The sequence below is a fragment of the Caloenas nicobarica genome, chromosome 3, assembly GCF_036013445.1.
Source record: "Caloenas nicobarica isolate bCalNic1 chromosome 3, bCalNic1.hap1, whole genome shotgun sequence".
Taxonomy (NCBI): Eukaryota; Metazoa; Chordata; class Aves; order Columbiformes; family Columbidae; genus Caloenas; species Caloenas nicobarica.
Window position 1 is genome coordinate 39,579,266 of NC_088247.1, and position 16,657 is coordinate 39,595,922.

The 16,657-nt window shown below is 42.8% G+C and overlaps 1 protein-coding gene across 4 annotated transcripts in view; it reads right to left on the bottom strand.

Moving 5' to 3' along the window:
* The window catches only part of BACH2 (BTB domain and CNC homolog 2), a 187,438-nt gene that overhangs the window by 91,374 nt on the left and 79,407 nt on the right, over window positions 1-16,657 (bottom strand). For 3 of the 4 annotated variants that reach the window (XM_065632173.1, XM_065632171.1, XM_065632172.1), the window contains one exon: window positions 10,106-10,210. The gene's annotated coding sequence lies outside the window, so the exon portion shown is untranslated. Of the gene's footprint in view, window positions 1-10,105; window positions 10,211-11,807; window positions 11,825-16,657 lie in introns of those variants that run through there. The other variant, XM_065632174.1, reaches the window with a different exon arrangement.

The following is a 16,657-nucleotide window of genomic DNA, read 5'->3' on the forward strand; positions in this document are numbered from 1 at the left end:
AACCAATGAGTGTTTGGTGCCAGAGCAGTCAGACAGCCCCATGTGCCATATATATATGTCATATGTAAATACATATATAACCTATGCATTGGGCAATAAGCAGCTGAGTGAATTCCCCTGGATTTCTTCCTCAGTATTACACGACCTCAAATACTGCAACATCCCATCCTGCTTGGTACTTCCACCAACTTCTACGAAGCACCATGACAGAATCAGGCAGCACCACAGGCAATGAAGTCACTTACAGGGAACTAATTTTTTTTTTAAACCGAAAAAATAAAGACGCGTCAGGCAGTCCTGACGTGGCTGATCATCCAGCCTAAGGATCTCACCGGCGCTCCAGGAGAGGACTCAAAATGTCTCCCAAAGACAAAGGGATTTTCGTGGATATAAAATTGTTAGGTAAATAGATAAAACTGCGGTCTGGGCTTTGTTTCAGTTTTCAGAACTGATTTCCGGCCACCGTTCAGAGAAATGCTTTGCATTTCCATTTCTGACTCACCCGTTTTAAAAAGTGCACTTGCTGGAATTACTAAGCATGGGATCTGATCAAAACATTTCGCTTTCTGAATCAAAGTGCTTTTCAATTTTATTGAAGTGAATTTATCTGTAAATTTAACATGGTGACTGACGACACTGGTGGTGTGCGCGTGTCCGGGTGCACGATGCGATGGGTCACAGGACCCTTCTCCCACCGAGGTACGGGGATGCCTCCCAAATACTGCACAACCACTCAGGAGCACAGTGATACTGGTCTCTTGCATCCCAATCACAAAACGATACACGCTCCCAGGGACATGTTTAAATGTCAGCTATGAATGAAAAGCATTCCTGAAAAGAATCTGTTACGAAACCGAAAATCGGAGACCGCCGCAGCGCTGTGCCTAAGTTGAGTCATCAGTTCCCTTTACAGCCTAATAATTGCCACTGCCTTGATCAGAATGACTGATTCGAATGTTGCTTTGTGTTTGTGTGTTTTTTGTTGTTGTGTTTTTTCTTTTTTTTTTTATTTAAAAAATAGATTTCCTATGTAAACAAGCCACCTGTCATCTCACAAGAGTGTTTGTATTCACCAGATCATGGGTAACATCTGTCAAAACCAGATTTCGTTCTCCTCAGTCAATTCAGTACAGTCTGAATCAGACTGTAATACAAAGAAACCAAAAACAGGTCTTGTTACGGAAAGAATATGCTGCCAACTCTCAGTGGAAGCACTGATTTTATTGCGTTTTCTTGGGATTAAATGCTGCAAAGATTATTACAACAGTTTGCTCCTTCCCCGTGGGATCTCTTCCCCCAAAGGAAATCCTGGGAATTTAAGAGCTTCTGTTGTCTTCTCTTCTTGTGCTTTTCTAAAATTAAGTATATTCTAAGAGGATGTGAGAAGAATCAAGGTTCGATGAAACTTCAGAGCATGCTGATTTCTCACCTTTCGACGCCGCTACTGAGATAACTGAGTGATTCTCCTTCCAGTGCTTTCAACAAACACACACTCCCACACGTCTGCATCCCTCAGGTCACACCTCCCCAAAACGATTCATTAATTATTTTCACATCTTCTAAATATGGAAAGATCAAGTGAGCCTGCAACTGCCTCTAGTGGTGTTTTCTGAAGAAAAAGTGACACAAAACAGGATAGTTGCTACTACCAGGATAAGGGTGATGCTAGACAGCTGGACTGCAGGTCTTCTGCCAGGGAATCTGCCCTGGAATAGCAAAATCATTGGAACAACATAAAAAAAGAAGAGACTGCACTTGGTTAGCACTGATTTTATCTGGCTGACCTAGGATAACACATGCTTTCGAGCGCGACTTTTATAAACTCTTCGAAGTTTTATTATTCCAAGGTACAAGGGTGGCAATACTAAGACAGAGGAAGCAGAGAAAAAATGAATGGGAATTAAAAGCACTTTGCAGTCATATTTGGCTTTGTGAGAGCGTTGCCAATACTAACAAACCATTTGCCGTCTGGCACTGCATACCAGCAGGTCATGTACAAATGTACATTAGAGTTTTGATGCAAGCTAGATGGGCAAAATTTGAATTTTATCTGCCACGGCTGCTTTTTAGTTCATTTTGCACCCACTCCTGAACGACACAATGAAAAATGTTAAGGCACAGGGTTCAGCACCTCATACAGAAAGGTAACTAAAATAGGAAAGACCGTACTTTATGTGTCTGTCTAGTTCTCCCTAACAGCTCAGCTCAAATAGAAAACTTGGACACGACATGAACTTCTTCTTCAGTTTCATGCCATCTAAAAACAGAAGTTAATATCAGTATTGTTACCATCCCAGTTCACCACCACCCAAAGCAGTAGTAAGAACCAGCATACATTAGGCCAGAATCAAAGCCAACTCCACAAACAGAACTAAGAATTATTTTCTTAGCAAGCTCCCTTCTGCACTCTTAAACTGTGGCTATATCAGCTTCAGAGACCTCTGGCATGATCCACGCTCACCGCTCATTCCTGTAAAAAAATGTTCTTTGCAGCCAGTAACCGTAGCTTAACTTTGCCACGTGAAAGAGCCTCTCTTCCCATTTCTCATGGCTATTGGAGCGTTATTTGTGTTTTCTTTTTGACTCATACCACCAAATCTGCCTGTTCTGCCTTGGATTACCTTGTTTTATTATTCCCTGTAGTCCTGGCATTTGTTTAAAATTACATAAAAAAAAGGCAGTTGCAAAGAGAATGATTAGTACAGCAAGTGCCGTAACCAAGCAATGTTATATATGTTATTGCTTATGAAGTCAGTGTACCAGAACCAGCCAAATCTATTAGTTTGGTTTGAAAGTATATTTTTCCTTTCCTGCTTGCAAGAGGATAATTAATACTTGGAAGAAATAATGGAGAAAATAAGCATGGAGGTAGGTAAACACACCTAATGACAAAAGCTCACATTTGGATCAAGGGTTGTAGTTTGGGACATATCTCTAGGAAGAAAGAATAACAAAGTTTGTGTCTCAGCATGTGACAAGGACACTTGCTGTGCTGTCTGTCCAGCCATCACCCCAAATTACTTATTACCTGTGCCAGTGTCCTCATCTCACTGAAAAAGTCTGTATTTCTCTCTGAAGCTCTGCAAGCGAAAAATTAAATCTAATGCTCTCCCGTTTGTTCAGAGTGGCTGAAGAAAAACCCATTAATTAATATTTGGGCAAAAAGGCTGGCCACAATTACAGCATACAGTGATAAAAGCCAATGCACGATGGCCAGCAAATGTTTCTATGTAGAAATTGGCTTAACACAGCTTCCTACTTGGTAAACAGTGAGAGGAAATTCTGAGTAAATATTTGTTTTCCCGTATTTATTTCTACACTGGGTGAGGCAAGACAAAAGGATGTTTAAGCACTGAACTGATTTCAGGTTTTGTTCTCTGCGCACGATTTGGCCTGCAATGTTATAGGGCTTTTAATCTCATATACCTCGTTGATCCTATTATCACCACCATCATAATGAAACCAGACACAGCTTATTTCCCGTTCCCCCAGCCCGACACCAGCAGGGCACATTGAAATGAGAGAGTCACTCATGTAAAACTGACTGAAGAAGGCTTACCCATCATTTCAGCCACTTGGCTTCACCTCCTCGCACCAAACGGTGCCACCTCAAGCTGCTCCTGCCAACACGCAGGTCGAGCAGCAGCATAACCCAAACCACCAAGCCCAGAAGACAACCAGCGTAGCTTTTCCACGGCAAAGGCAGAAAACAGTCCCTGGGTGTTTCTAAAATTCCTGTTGCTCTCGGCACAGTCAGATTTTATTGAACTGTAATCCTAGATAAGCATATTGAATCTTGCAGCTGAAGTCAATTACACTGTGTTAAATAGCCAGCTTCCTGATTTGCAGGAGGAAAATCACTTCTTCTGTGTAAAGCTAAATTAGTTCAATAACTCATTACTTATAGCTTGGGCATGGGGTTGAAACAGCAATGGACAACTAAGTGGTTGCCATATTTTCAAGCACCAGTCCATTAGCTATGTAAGCAGACCAAATTCCCAGTTTTACCAGTTGGGAAAATGGATAGGCATGGCAGGCAGAGAAGGGACACCCATAGTGTCAGCAGGACCACATCTCACACCAGCCCTGTTTTCTCCTGGCAGGGGACTCTGAGCTAACCAGCCTTGGCAGAGATGCGACACTGCTTTTCCAATAATTGAAAATCCTCATACTTAGAGGTTTGGATTAGACACAGCAGCCAACCTGGAGCCTTGCTGTGTCTCTTCAAGTGATAAGCAAGTTCTTTATGAATCTAAAATGGTAGTAATGCAACCAAAATCAATGCGGCTGCTCCCTGGACCACCAAGCCTTATGGAGGGCTCCACATCACAGCCTTTCCACATCCCCCAGTGCCCAGTGCTACCCTCACATGCCTTCTTCATGCAGGCTCCATGGACGCTCCTGGCCACGGTCAGAGGAAGGGCTGGTGGACCTCTGGTCTGACCCTCATTCTGCACCCCAGCTCAGAGTTTAGGCTGCTGTGGGCTGCCTTCAACCAGGGTCTGAATGAGAAACCAGAACCAAACCAAACCATTTCATGAATGAAGAGAGAAGGGAATCTGGGTGCCGCGAAATGATGGGGAAAAATGAACAGGAAAGTAACTCAATGAGAGAGTTATTGAAGAAAAGCCAACCTGCCCAAGATAAAGGCTGGCTGCCATCTGGAGTAAGGAAAAAGTAGAGGAGGGAGGACTTGGGAGGAAAGAGCACCTTGGGCCACTTCTGTATCCTACCAGACATCAGTCATGACAGAGAAGAAACTTCTCATGGAAGGGTCAGCACAGGGTGAATTGGTGGTAGAAAGAGGTCCATGTGAGTACGGATCTCAAAGTAAGGCTGGGGAAGCGTTTCTGTGGCCACAGGAGGAGGAATGAAACACATCAGGGACGGGAGTACTATGCAGCTCCCAAAGAAGATCTCTTATTAACCTTGGCAGATTGGAGAAAGTTGAGTGTCAGGTCAAAGGAAGGTTCATGAAAGCAAGACCAAAAAGAAGGGAAGGCAGTAAGAATGTGGGAGTACAGCAAGCAGCAAGAGCTGTTGTAGCGGAATCAAACAAAACAAAATGTGGCTCTGGTTTGAATATGAACCTGTCTGTACTTTCAAGATCTCATCAGTGGTTGGGGAAGCATTACTAATGTTTGGAGAAGAAAAAGAGTGCATGGAGCTCCACACTCCCTTCCCACAGAAAAAAAAAAAAAATCCTGTAAGGGCTGAGAAAAGTTAAACTGTCAACCCACATGAGATAGAAGGACACATGTGACTTGTCATTTCCGACTCCATACTCATAATTAGCATCAGCATTGAGCAAGATTAATATCAAAATATCTAAAATGAATATTTGCCTATCAGGGGCTGAGTGGAGGAGCAGAGGGGCTGAAGGCAAATGGTGGTAATGGGTTACCTGGACACTCTCAGCAGGTGCAGCAATGCTGTGTCAGAACATACCTTGCCAGGTGGCCAGGAAAGTGACAGCCCGCTCCCTTGTACCACCTTCCTCAATTGCTAAGGTCACGACTTGACCAGGCTCAAGCATTCTTCGGTTTCTTTCTTACAAACAACTGTATTTAAAACTCAAGAGATCTCTGCATAACTCAAGAGATGACAGAAGCTGCGTTTCTGATCCCATTGGGTTGCGTAGGTCTCGCATGTTGAGCAGACAGGAATGACTCCAAGCCATGAGGAGACAGACTGCGAGGAGAAAGGCGAGAGACAGGGAATACTCCAAATGCCTGCTGCTGCACCAGGACAGACAAACTCCATGAGAAATGGGCCTGAAAGACTCAGAAAGAAAAAACACAACCCTTTCTAGGTCTGGAAATAATTTCCACTACTCTTGAACGCTGAAATACCAGCAGCACGGGTGGTTATCCCTTGCGAGGAAGCACATCCCTCTTGTGCTAGTCCTCAGGCTGGCTCCCCCTGTCACGAAGTGCAAGTCTTTCAGCAGTATCAATAGGCTTCACCCTCATGATGGAAGGGAGGAGGATGGTCTCTGCTGCACAAATGAGGAAGTTGGTCATGGGGCAGATGAAGGAGGTTGCCCGAGAACGCACAGGAAACCTGTGACCGAGGTGGGGAACTGAACCCAGACCATGAGTTCTAGTTGGGTGCCCAGTCCAAGCTGGGTGGCTGACAGATCACCTCTTCTGCCGGGACTTTGAAATGTAAGTTTGGTGGGATTTTTAATGAACGTGTGGGGTTTTTTTCATTTGTCTAGCCACTACGTTTCATTTCACTCACACTTCTGCTTTGTGGAAGCTTTTTATTCTGCTTCTCTTTTGTTTTGGCTTAAAAGATCAACACAATTGAACATTAAAACAAGAATCTAACCTTCACGATTTGGTCTTCTTCCCTACCAACATCAGCCTCTCTCTGGCTCCCAGTATTAAGTGTCCTTTATTTGTATGCTCTGCCATGACAACTATGGCTTCATCCAAACACATCAGTGATATTTAGAAGGAGATGTCTTATTCATAGTTTCAAAGAATTACAGCAACTGCTTATGCAAACAGCAGCGTTGTGAGACAGCAGAGCAGATCTGGTGGGAAAACCAGAGAAAGGAGATGCACAAAAAAGGTAAGCTCCAATGTAAATGCTCCAATGCTGCTAAGCATCACATCAAAATAAGCAATCGGCTGAAGAACAGCTACCAGTAAGCCACTGCATCAGACTGCCTAGAATGTTTCACTGGCTTGGCTAATGAATCACTGGGAAAATGTGAGTAATGTAGTCACAGCCAGGGTAGTCTTCATGGTGGGTGAGAATGGTGTTTCTTCCATTAACATGATGATCTGTGGTTTAATTGATATTTGAAAATGTCTTAAGATCTACCAGTGAAAGGCACATCATATGTATTTCTAAGATGAAATTCTGTGGTATTATACTATTTGCGAAGAAGTGCAACAAGTCAAACCGTTATTTCATTAAATAATTCACACTGGCTGAATCTCTTACAGAAAGTCTCAAAATCTTGAGGGGGAAAAAATATCTAATTTCCACTTGTGTAATAACTAGCACAGTGAGAAAGAAGAAGACTTCAGACTTTTGTGAGAAAATGCTGCAAAACCACAAACTTTCAAAAGTGCCCAATATGCTATTTTCAGCTTATCTGAATGCAGCCTAAACTATCCACAGCTAACCAAGGTGCATCAGAAGATTGTCAACATTCCACTTCCACCACAGGCTTTCAGTAACTTTTGCCCACTGTGCATCCCAAGCTGTTAAGCCCTACAAAATAACATGAGACCTCTACGCTTAAAGCAGCCGAGCAGCTGCAAAAATAACCCTCTAAAAATATTGAATATTTGGTCCTACTCAGCAGCTGAAAAAACAATTACTGATTGAAAAAGACATTGTTTGATACTACTTAATAGTTGGAGAAAAACTACTCATGAATCATAATTAACATATATTTAACTATTTGAAAGTACGCATCTACCGTTTGGGGCCTCATGGACAGCCAATACGTGGCCTTCTGGCACCATTAAACAGACTAATTCAGTTAAATTAGAAGGACATGAGGCAGAAAGCCACACTGGAATACTGAATCCTTCAGCAACTGGTATAACTGAGATTGCCTCAGTAGTGTGTGCCCCACAACACCAGGTCTCTATCAAAGTAGTAGTGACTATTGCAAGGTGAATTAAATAAACACAAAGCTCCAGCTCCTGGTGTCACAGTGACTCAAACATCACGACAAACGGAATGAAAATCCAACGCTAACAGCAATAGAACAAAAGGTTCCCCTTGAAACAGCCTCAAGGCTTATGGGCAACTCTACAGCAGTCCCGGCTGCAGCCAGGTGGCAATGGGGCTTCCAGATGGCAAGTGCCAGAGCCCTCCAAGAAAGGTCCAGAAGCATCATCACCCCCGGAGGAGCCTCACTCCTGCCTCCTGCACCGAAATTGTGGCCAGCAGGACTAAGGACATGATCATCCCCCTGCATTTGGCACTGGTGAGGCTGCACCTTGAATCCTGTGTTCAGTTTTGAGCCCCTCACTACAAGAAAGACATTGAGGTGCTGGAGAGAGTTCAGAGAAGGGCAATGAAGCTGGTGAGGGGTCTGGAGCACAAGTCTGATGAGGAGCAGCTAAGGGAACTGGGGCTGTTTAGCCTGGAGAAAAGGACGCTGAGGGGAGACCCCATCGCTCTCTACAACTCTCTGAAAGGAGGTTGTAGTATGGTGGGTGTTGGTCTCTTCTCCCAAGTCACAAGCAATAGGACGAGAGAAAATGGCCTCAAGTTGCCTCAAGGCAAAAATGGCCTCAAGGGGAGGTATAGGCTGGATATTGGGAAAAATTTCTTCATGGAAAGGGTTGTCAGGCATTGGAGAGGCTGCACAGAGAAGTGGTTGAGTCACCATCCCTGGAGGTGTGTAAAAGAAGTGTAGATGTGGCACTTAGGGACATGGCTTAGTAGTGGACTTGACAGTGTTAGGTTAATGGCCGGACTAAGTGATCTTAATGGTCTTTTCCAATCTAAATGATTCTAGGACTCTATGAAAGCAACAGTGACTTGAGTCAGGGCATAAGTTCCAGAATCAGGCAGATGATTTACAAGCAGGATGCCACAAACAAACATTTTGTCTTTTGCTAAATTTCTCATTATAAATTTTCTTAGAACTTAAGACTTTCTAAATCCTAATTTCCCCCAAGCAATTCCCTTGCTCTGCCTGCTTGCCATAGCTGAGGTGTTCCACAATGATGACAGCAACTGGGTCCTTTTTTCGTCTCATTCATATCCATCTATGCAGAATGAGGCTGAGCACCCCACAGGTCAAGTAGGCACAAAGCAAGGATGAAATGCCGGTCAGCAGATCTGGCAGGTAACTCCTGGCAGAGCTGAGGCAAGGACTCTTGTCTGACACACCACCTCACCTGGAGAGTGATCCAGGCATGCCAGTCTACCTGCACAGAACAAAAATACACAAAGAAGAAACCTGTTCGTAAAGACTGACTCAACTGCTCTACCACTGGGTTTAAAGGACTTGGAATTAGCATATTTATTATTATTATTATTATTATTATTATTATTATTATTATTATTATTATTATTATTTTTGAACTAGTTTATGTACAGCAAATGTACCCTGAAGGGAATATTTTGTGAGGTGATGAGCAGTATGAGCAGCCTGTATAGTATGCTTAACTTTAAGTGACTTGAGCCCTAGGTCACTTACCCTCCCACCCTTGTTCTCTGACGTGACCTTATTATCAGATGCCATTTCCAGGGAAATGCACATAAGTCATAAATACTTCTTGTATCATACTTCTCATAATCTGCATCAGCAGCAGCAGAAAAATGAAGGTAATATAAAAAGACATAAAACAGTTATAAACTTTCAGGTCACAAACATCCTGAAATGGATTACGCTTTCAAAAGGAACTGTATAAATGGCATGATGAGGTTTCCTTGGTGTACACCTTGAAAGATGATGTTATTCATTTTAAGTGCAAACATGTTCGCAATGCCCTACTCAATGCAATTGGTTTTTAACCTGAAATGGGTCTTTTTCATCAACACACACTCATCATGGAGACAGATGGAGCCGACCAAATTCACCGTTGTGCACAGCCTGCTGAGGTTCCCTAGCTATACTCACAGCATATCTGAAGAGACAAACCAGTGCTCTTTTCTGATCAGTTAGTGCACCTACCCATGGAGTATTTTGAGTTGAGTTCAGCAGATCACAGTCTATGTACATAGCATTTGCCCTAGCAGGGCTATACCAGCATAACTAAAACACTGAAGTGTGAAAATACAGGCAGGGATGAACACTCAAGAAACATGTATGCCACAGAGCGAATGGCAACATACACCAATATGCATTTTGGCAAATTTCTTTCTGGGCTTATATGTAGCTGCCTTTTCTCAGAAGTGTTCAGATACTGTGTCATGGAGTTTCAGAGCAGGTCAGCAAAGAGCCTTTAAAAGGACTTTAGCTCTGTGCTTCAGACATAGGAGTGCTCATGGTCCCATATGCACTGCTACTGTCTACTAGATGTTAGAGTAAAACTATGAAATTACAAGGAACAATCAAACATCTAAAAATGCCTCCCAAAGTGAAGAAACCATTTCATGCTGCTTTTGCAAAAATACTTACAACACAGTCCTGGAAGCGATTTCCAAGCAAGCCACCTGCTGCTCTAGACAGTTTACTGGATGGTGTGGCTCAGCTCTTTCATGCAAGCAGCACCTACAGTTATATCTAGAAAAAGAAATAAAACCAAAATTCTTTGTGAGCAAATACACAAATAAAGTCATCTTTTCAAAACCATAACCAGGTTAAAACTAGCTTTAGTAGGGCTTGATCAAAGTTCTCATGCCAAGCTCCACGTGTGCTGCCCACTTACAGGAACAAGCTCCAAGGCGCAGTCAAAGCAGACCTTGGGTGCTGAAGCCGAGAGCGGCTGCACTTTAGAAAAAAGCCCCATGCTGAGCGTATCAAAGCAGTGAACAAACGTGCACAGCTGCTTTTCTCATCTAGTTCCACTTAAAGCATTCACAGGAAACACAAGACAAAATACTGGTGCTAGCGCCAAAAAATGTAGGTGATTTCAGCGAGGCCAGAAATTCCAGGCACCAACTTCTTTTTTCTCTCTCTTGAGTGGGCGTTCACTTCTAAGTCGCAGACGTATTAGCAATTCAACGACTGAATGAATTAGTGTTCAACTTAACAGTCATTGTTAGGTTGGGAGGTTATTACTGCTTGTTCTGCTAAAGTGACAAGTTAAAATAGGTTTGTATCTGAAAAGTTTTCTCCAACACATATTCCCTGGCTTTTCGTACCAAATAATTTTCTTCCATCACATCAACTCCTATCATATGAACCACCTCTGCCAGCTCCACCACTGCAGCTGGGATAGGCAAGGAGAATCAGCAAGGGGACAGGCAAGGAAGAGAGAGCTCAGCCCCCAACATTTCCCTTTGGCCTGCCATCTTATTTTTCCAGGCATTTTCTGTTGTTTACACAAGACTTCTCAACAAAGGACTACGCTCACATTTGCAGGACACGTTTTGCTTTAAAAGCATCAGCCAAAGGCAAAATCCAAGAGTAACGAGAAGGCTCCACTTCATCTAGCCACGAGCCTGAGAAACGTGTTTGCTCTCAGGCACTACTTGGTGCACCAGATGGAAAGCTGCGATTTCCCAACTTTGCAGGTGATTGTTATTAATGGAAAACCCAAATTTTCAAGGTTGAGCTGACTGGTACGGAGGAGAAAAAAAATACCACCACACGTAGAATTTTTTGCAGACTCAGATCCATTTTGTACTAGTAAACGAGCTTTTATCCCTCCCTCCCTTTTTTTTTTCCTTTTTTTTTTTTTTTTTTTTTTCACTTTTAGGGTAGCTCACAAGCTGCTGACAACTCACACTGTACTAAGAGCTGTTCACACCGCACAAAGTGTTTACCACTCACAACTGATGCTAAAAATTAATTTACAGCACCGCTACAGCAAGCTTTGACAAATTGTCATGTGTTGACACAGTCATAAGTTGTTGGTTAAAAAAAGTAACACTTCCCTCTTCTGCCACCTCATGTTTGAGACCAGGGATGGGCACATTATGCAAAGTTTGAGGGTTTGTAAGCTTCACAAATGTTTGGGCTTCACAAAACAAGCTTGGTTGTGAAAATTTTTTCTCTTACAGTTAGGTGCGTGTTTATTGCCAAAAAGACTCTAGCAAGAAAAAAAATCCTCTCTTCTACCAAGATCTGTGTGTTGTGCATAACTAGGAGAAAAGGCTGTAAAATAAATCACCTTGCATGATACTTTTTCTAGATAAGATCATCCAGTGACAAATACCTTGTATCAATTACTCAGAGCTGCAGACACCACCCTCCTGCTGCAGAAAGGAAGGAAAAAAAATATAGCTCCAAGTAAGAGTTTTAATTGTTCTCAGCTGTCACACAATGTTATCTTAAGTGAACTCATTTATTTCTTGATTCTTCTGTATAGCTCTATATGGAAAAAAAAGCAACAGCATTCATCAGACAAGGTCCAAATTGATTTCCGTGTACTCAAGATAGTAAGCGTTAGTCAGCACTTGTGCCCAGGGCAGCTCTTAAATGTTAATTCCTCCTCTTCTTCCTCAGGGTAGGACAAATAATCTGTCTAGTTTACACCCTGGAATCAGCAATGGACACAAAGGTGGTCTCAGCTGAAATGAGCAGTGTTTCAGTGGCGATGCTACCTTAAAATGTTAGGCCCACACAGGCATAAATCAAGGCAAAGAAACAAGGCCAAAGATGGAGAGAACCAAACCAGCAGGAGATAACCAAGGGATCCATTTGGCTGAGGTGTCAACAACTTCACATTATTTTTATTTTTCTTGTCTTCTGAGGTTCAAGTTCCTCTGCACTCTTTACACTCTCAGCATCTGCCAAATGGGCTTTATGATGGGCACTAAGAAGCCACCACTTTATGTTGTGCACCAGCAACTCGGCCTTGCAGTGCTCCCGTACCTCTCCCTAAGCTCCATCACCTCTCAGAGCACACGCTGTGCAAGAACGCACAGGAAATGCATTCAGGAAATTAACTTGGCAATACAAGTAATTCATTTGCTTTCCACCCCCTCCTAAGACTTGTACAAAGAAGAGATGCTTCGAGCGGTTCCCAGGTCCTGAGGAGGGGCAACGCTGTACCTCTGCAGAACCAATTCGCCTGCCCCACGCCTCCATCAGTGCAAGAGTGACCCATGTAATTTGTCTACAAAACACATAACATCAACAAAAAACAGCTCCTGCAAAACATAGAATCATAGAATTGTTTCAGTTGCATCTTTCTTATTCCCTGAGCACCACTCTTCCAGCCAACGAGGACAGGACACTAAGCCAAATGCTTCAGATCTGCGGGTGTTTAAGAGGGCCTCTCCACTCTCAAAGCCAGTGGCACCAGTGACTAACTACACTGTGGGCAATTTTCCTGTCTCTGCTCTATGCCTGTCTTCACGTCACTGCAAAGGTCACGGCGTCATATCTGCTACACTGAGGTCTGCCGCCCACCAGCAAACAGGGAAGCAGCTTATCTGGACAGTCTGGCAGGACCTTCTGCGAGCATTTGGGGGTGGGGGGAAAACCTTGCAGCTTTCCACTGAGGGGGGGGGGCTTAAAAATGTTTCCAGTCCTTAAACCTTGAGAAAGGACTGAAATGCTAAAATTACTTTGAACTGAAAAGATCTCAACCTGCACCAATACTGCACAGCAGGCTTTGCTCAGCGAAGCCCAGGCCCAAAGAAGCTGTCCCATTCCTGATTCTTCCTCCCTGCTGGAGAAGCAAAGGGAAGCGGTAGCTCCGTAAGCATGAAACGGTGGGAAAAGGCATCTGATCTTTGTCCCTGACTCTCTGGAGCGCACATTGTGCTTCCAGCCCTTGCAAGCAGAAGGAACTTGGTGGCCTTGTCAAGAGCTTAATCCATGTTCCCCCTTTGCAGCTCCATAAACAAGGAAGTGCAACGACCCCTCAGGAGGCAGACTGGGAACCGCCTGCCACCCCCACCAATGCACTCACATACACGCACGTGGGTATTCCTCCCCTTTGCTTTACAGTTTAAGCCTTTTTCTAACTGCATACATTAATATATTTTTCATTATTTCCTCAGCGTTACATCTGTTGCACGGTCCGTAGCAATCAACGCCAGCATTAGCTACAGCATTACCACAGAAGCAAAACATGTAATTCTTTGAAATAGGACTCTTTTCTTCCCCGACTTCTCATAGTCATTTATTGCTAAATAAATCCATCTGATTTCTTGCTTGACTTGTGTCTACTCAGATCAAACCTTTACTAAAGCTGGAAGCATTTTGTTTCTAGCAAATATATTCCCATGCTCCCAAATCAAATCTCTACTTCTGGCTGAGACAATGTCATCCAACTTTTATTGTAGTGCAATGGTTCCAAACAAATGAACTTAAAAATTCAGTTAAATGGCAACATGTAGCTGAAGGGCTCTAGAGGTTTATCTATCACATGGCAAAAATTACTCTTTGTACAGCATTTGTATAAATGACTGGAGGAATCTCTAGATGTTTGTGAGCCACCTCAGGCCAGAAAGGTAACTAGGTAACAAAGAAAATAATGTCAGGTTTTATGAGACCGTTAGCAAAAATGTTTAAATCAGATCATTTTGGTTAGTACCTTGTGAAATCTTCCTGTCTATTCCATGTGGTGTGACCTTGTGTGTGCAGCCTGGTTACAAGACAGGGGAAAGAACGAGCTCAACAGTTTTTCAGAGATTGGTCTCACCTACGGTGCTGCAGCTGGAAGCCTTGCTTGACCTTTTGACCCACAGTGATTTCCACAAGAGAAATCACTGCAGGAAGGGTACCAGTCAAAGTAGTTAACAAGCCCATCTTTTATCCCTGCTGATAAGGACAACTCAATGAAAAGACGAACATGCTCCCCTCAGGAGCCTCCCTGAGGCTTTTTTTCTTTACAGGATGTTCAAGGAGCCACCACCCCCTTTATAGGGTGGTAAGACATGGCGGGGGGAAATGTTACCAACTCTTTGGTATTTCCCCCAAATTATAAAAGCATCCCAGTTTCAGGAGTCGCTGGGCCGCAGTGAGGATGTGTTCAAAGCCCTGTCTGTTCAGCAGCGCAGATGCCAATGTTGGCAATACAAAAGTTGAAAAGGTACATGGGCATATGCAAAAGTTTAGTTTAGCACAAAGCAAAGCAAGACCAGGATACAGGGATCCTAAATTAGTCCAGTTCCTGTCTTGCCAATGACTTCCCTCACCATTGGAAAACCTTTGGTTTGGATTTTAGTCAAGTCTGGTTTACAGTGCTCAACTTTGTCTGTCAAAAAAAAAATAAAACAACTCTGCTGGAATGCCTTACTCATTACACAGCCTTGCAAAAATTATTAGCTATGTTATAAGGCATTTCCCTTTGGGAACCAGAAGGGGTGAAGAAAGGGGATGGAGAGTGACAGTTTGTGGTTTCTAATGCAGAAGCAAAAAAATAAATAAGTAAGAAGAATACAGGATATAATGTGTTTACATTTGTCAAAACAAGTTTCCCGGAGACACAGCGGGTTCATGCTGCTGAGCTGTCACTTCTGCTAGAAACTGCTGCCTCATGCTATTGGGAGGTCAGTCACTGACCTACTTTCTGATAGAACTGAATTAATTTGCTACTTCTGTACACAAAACTTTTTTTTTTTTTTTAAAGGAATATTCAACAAATCCATAAAAAGCTACCTTTTATCCAATTTGGAGAATCAACTGGTGCTGTGTGAGTCTATTACATATCCTGGCATGGGACCCACTCTGCTTGGTCTGCTTATTCTTTTGGAAAAATCTGTACAGAATATTTTTAATGAGTTGACTCTGCCAATAACATCTTTCCTTTTTGAACTCTTACATTACACTAATACCAGCGATACAACCCACTACAGACAATAAGGGAGGCTAGAACTCGAACATACTGTGCTTTGTCTAGGCTGCTGCTGAAATAGATGCCTACCACAACAGGATTAGCTCCACAAATAGACAGATGCATGGCACAATATATTTATAGGATTAAAACACAAAGTTACTAATAGAAAACAAGACAAGTGGGTGAAACTTATAAACTGATAATTTTTTATCCAATCATCCCCTGCAAAGAGCCAGATAACAAACATCTGTGCTCACCAGGAGCTGGTGATATGGGAGAAGCACTTAAACATTATACTCAAAAACTGAAGTAGCAGAAGTAGTAGCAAAAGACGTGCCATCTACTTGCTCTCTTTGTTTAATGGCTACATGCACACGTCACTAAACAAATCCTTTCATTAAAATAAAACCATAGTGAAGGGTTTCGTGGATCTTCCAAATCCTTGAACCATCAAAGTATCAGCTCTTGAAATCATCCTTAGCAATGCCATAATTGAAAGCTTCACTGCCTGGGTGGACTCATCTTTCCAGGTCTCTTGTGGGTAGCAGCACCGCAGCTCGGAAAGAGAAAAGTAGTGTACCATTCCATGAAAGCAGGGCCTTTCTGCATTAAGGCTTTAGACTAACATTTGGAAGACAAGAACCCACCAAGTAACACTTGCATCAGACCTCTTCAGTAACTTGGTTCACCTCACCTTCTGTCTGCAAAGTGAAGAAAAGGATCTTCTCCAAGTGCTTGGCTTGCTTAGTACCAAACCATTGTGGGCTAGACTTGCACCTTCCTTTGCATTTCCCCAGGGTCCAATCTAACAATACTGGAGGTGGTATTGTAATACAAGACAACTAAGCGGTATCACAACAGATTTATGATCACTCGAGTTCCTGGACTTGATGAGGCTCATGTGCCAAAGATAACTATGCCAAATCCAGCACTTGCAGCTGCAAGTGCTTTTTTGTCAACCTTTTTAGCTTTTATCTCTGCGTATTTGCAAGCCCTGAATCTGAAGTTCAAATAAATCAAATAATTCACTCAAATCCACTAGGATTTGAAAACATTAGGGAAGTGTCAAGATGTCATTGAGCTTGTTCTGCAGAAAAGAGTGCTTTATAGTTTCAGAAAGAAACAGACAAGGGAGCTATTTAACGAGATGGTGGCATATTGAAACATGGATAGATAAGTAATTAATAGCTACGTTCTCCAAGTGAAAACTTTTCTGAGTGAAAAATCAGTTTATATGAAAAACTACAAGTTGCTGCCATTTTGGCTGGATAAGA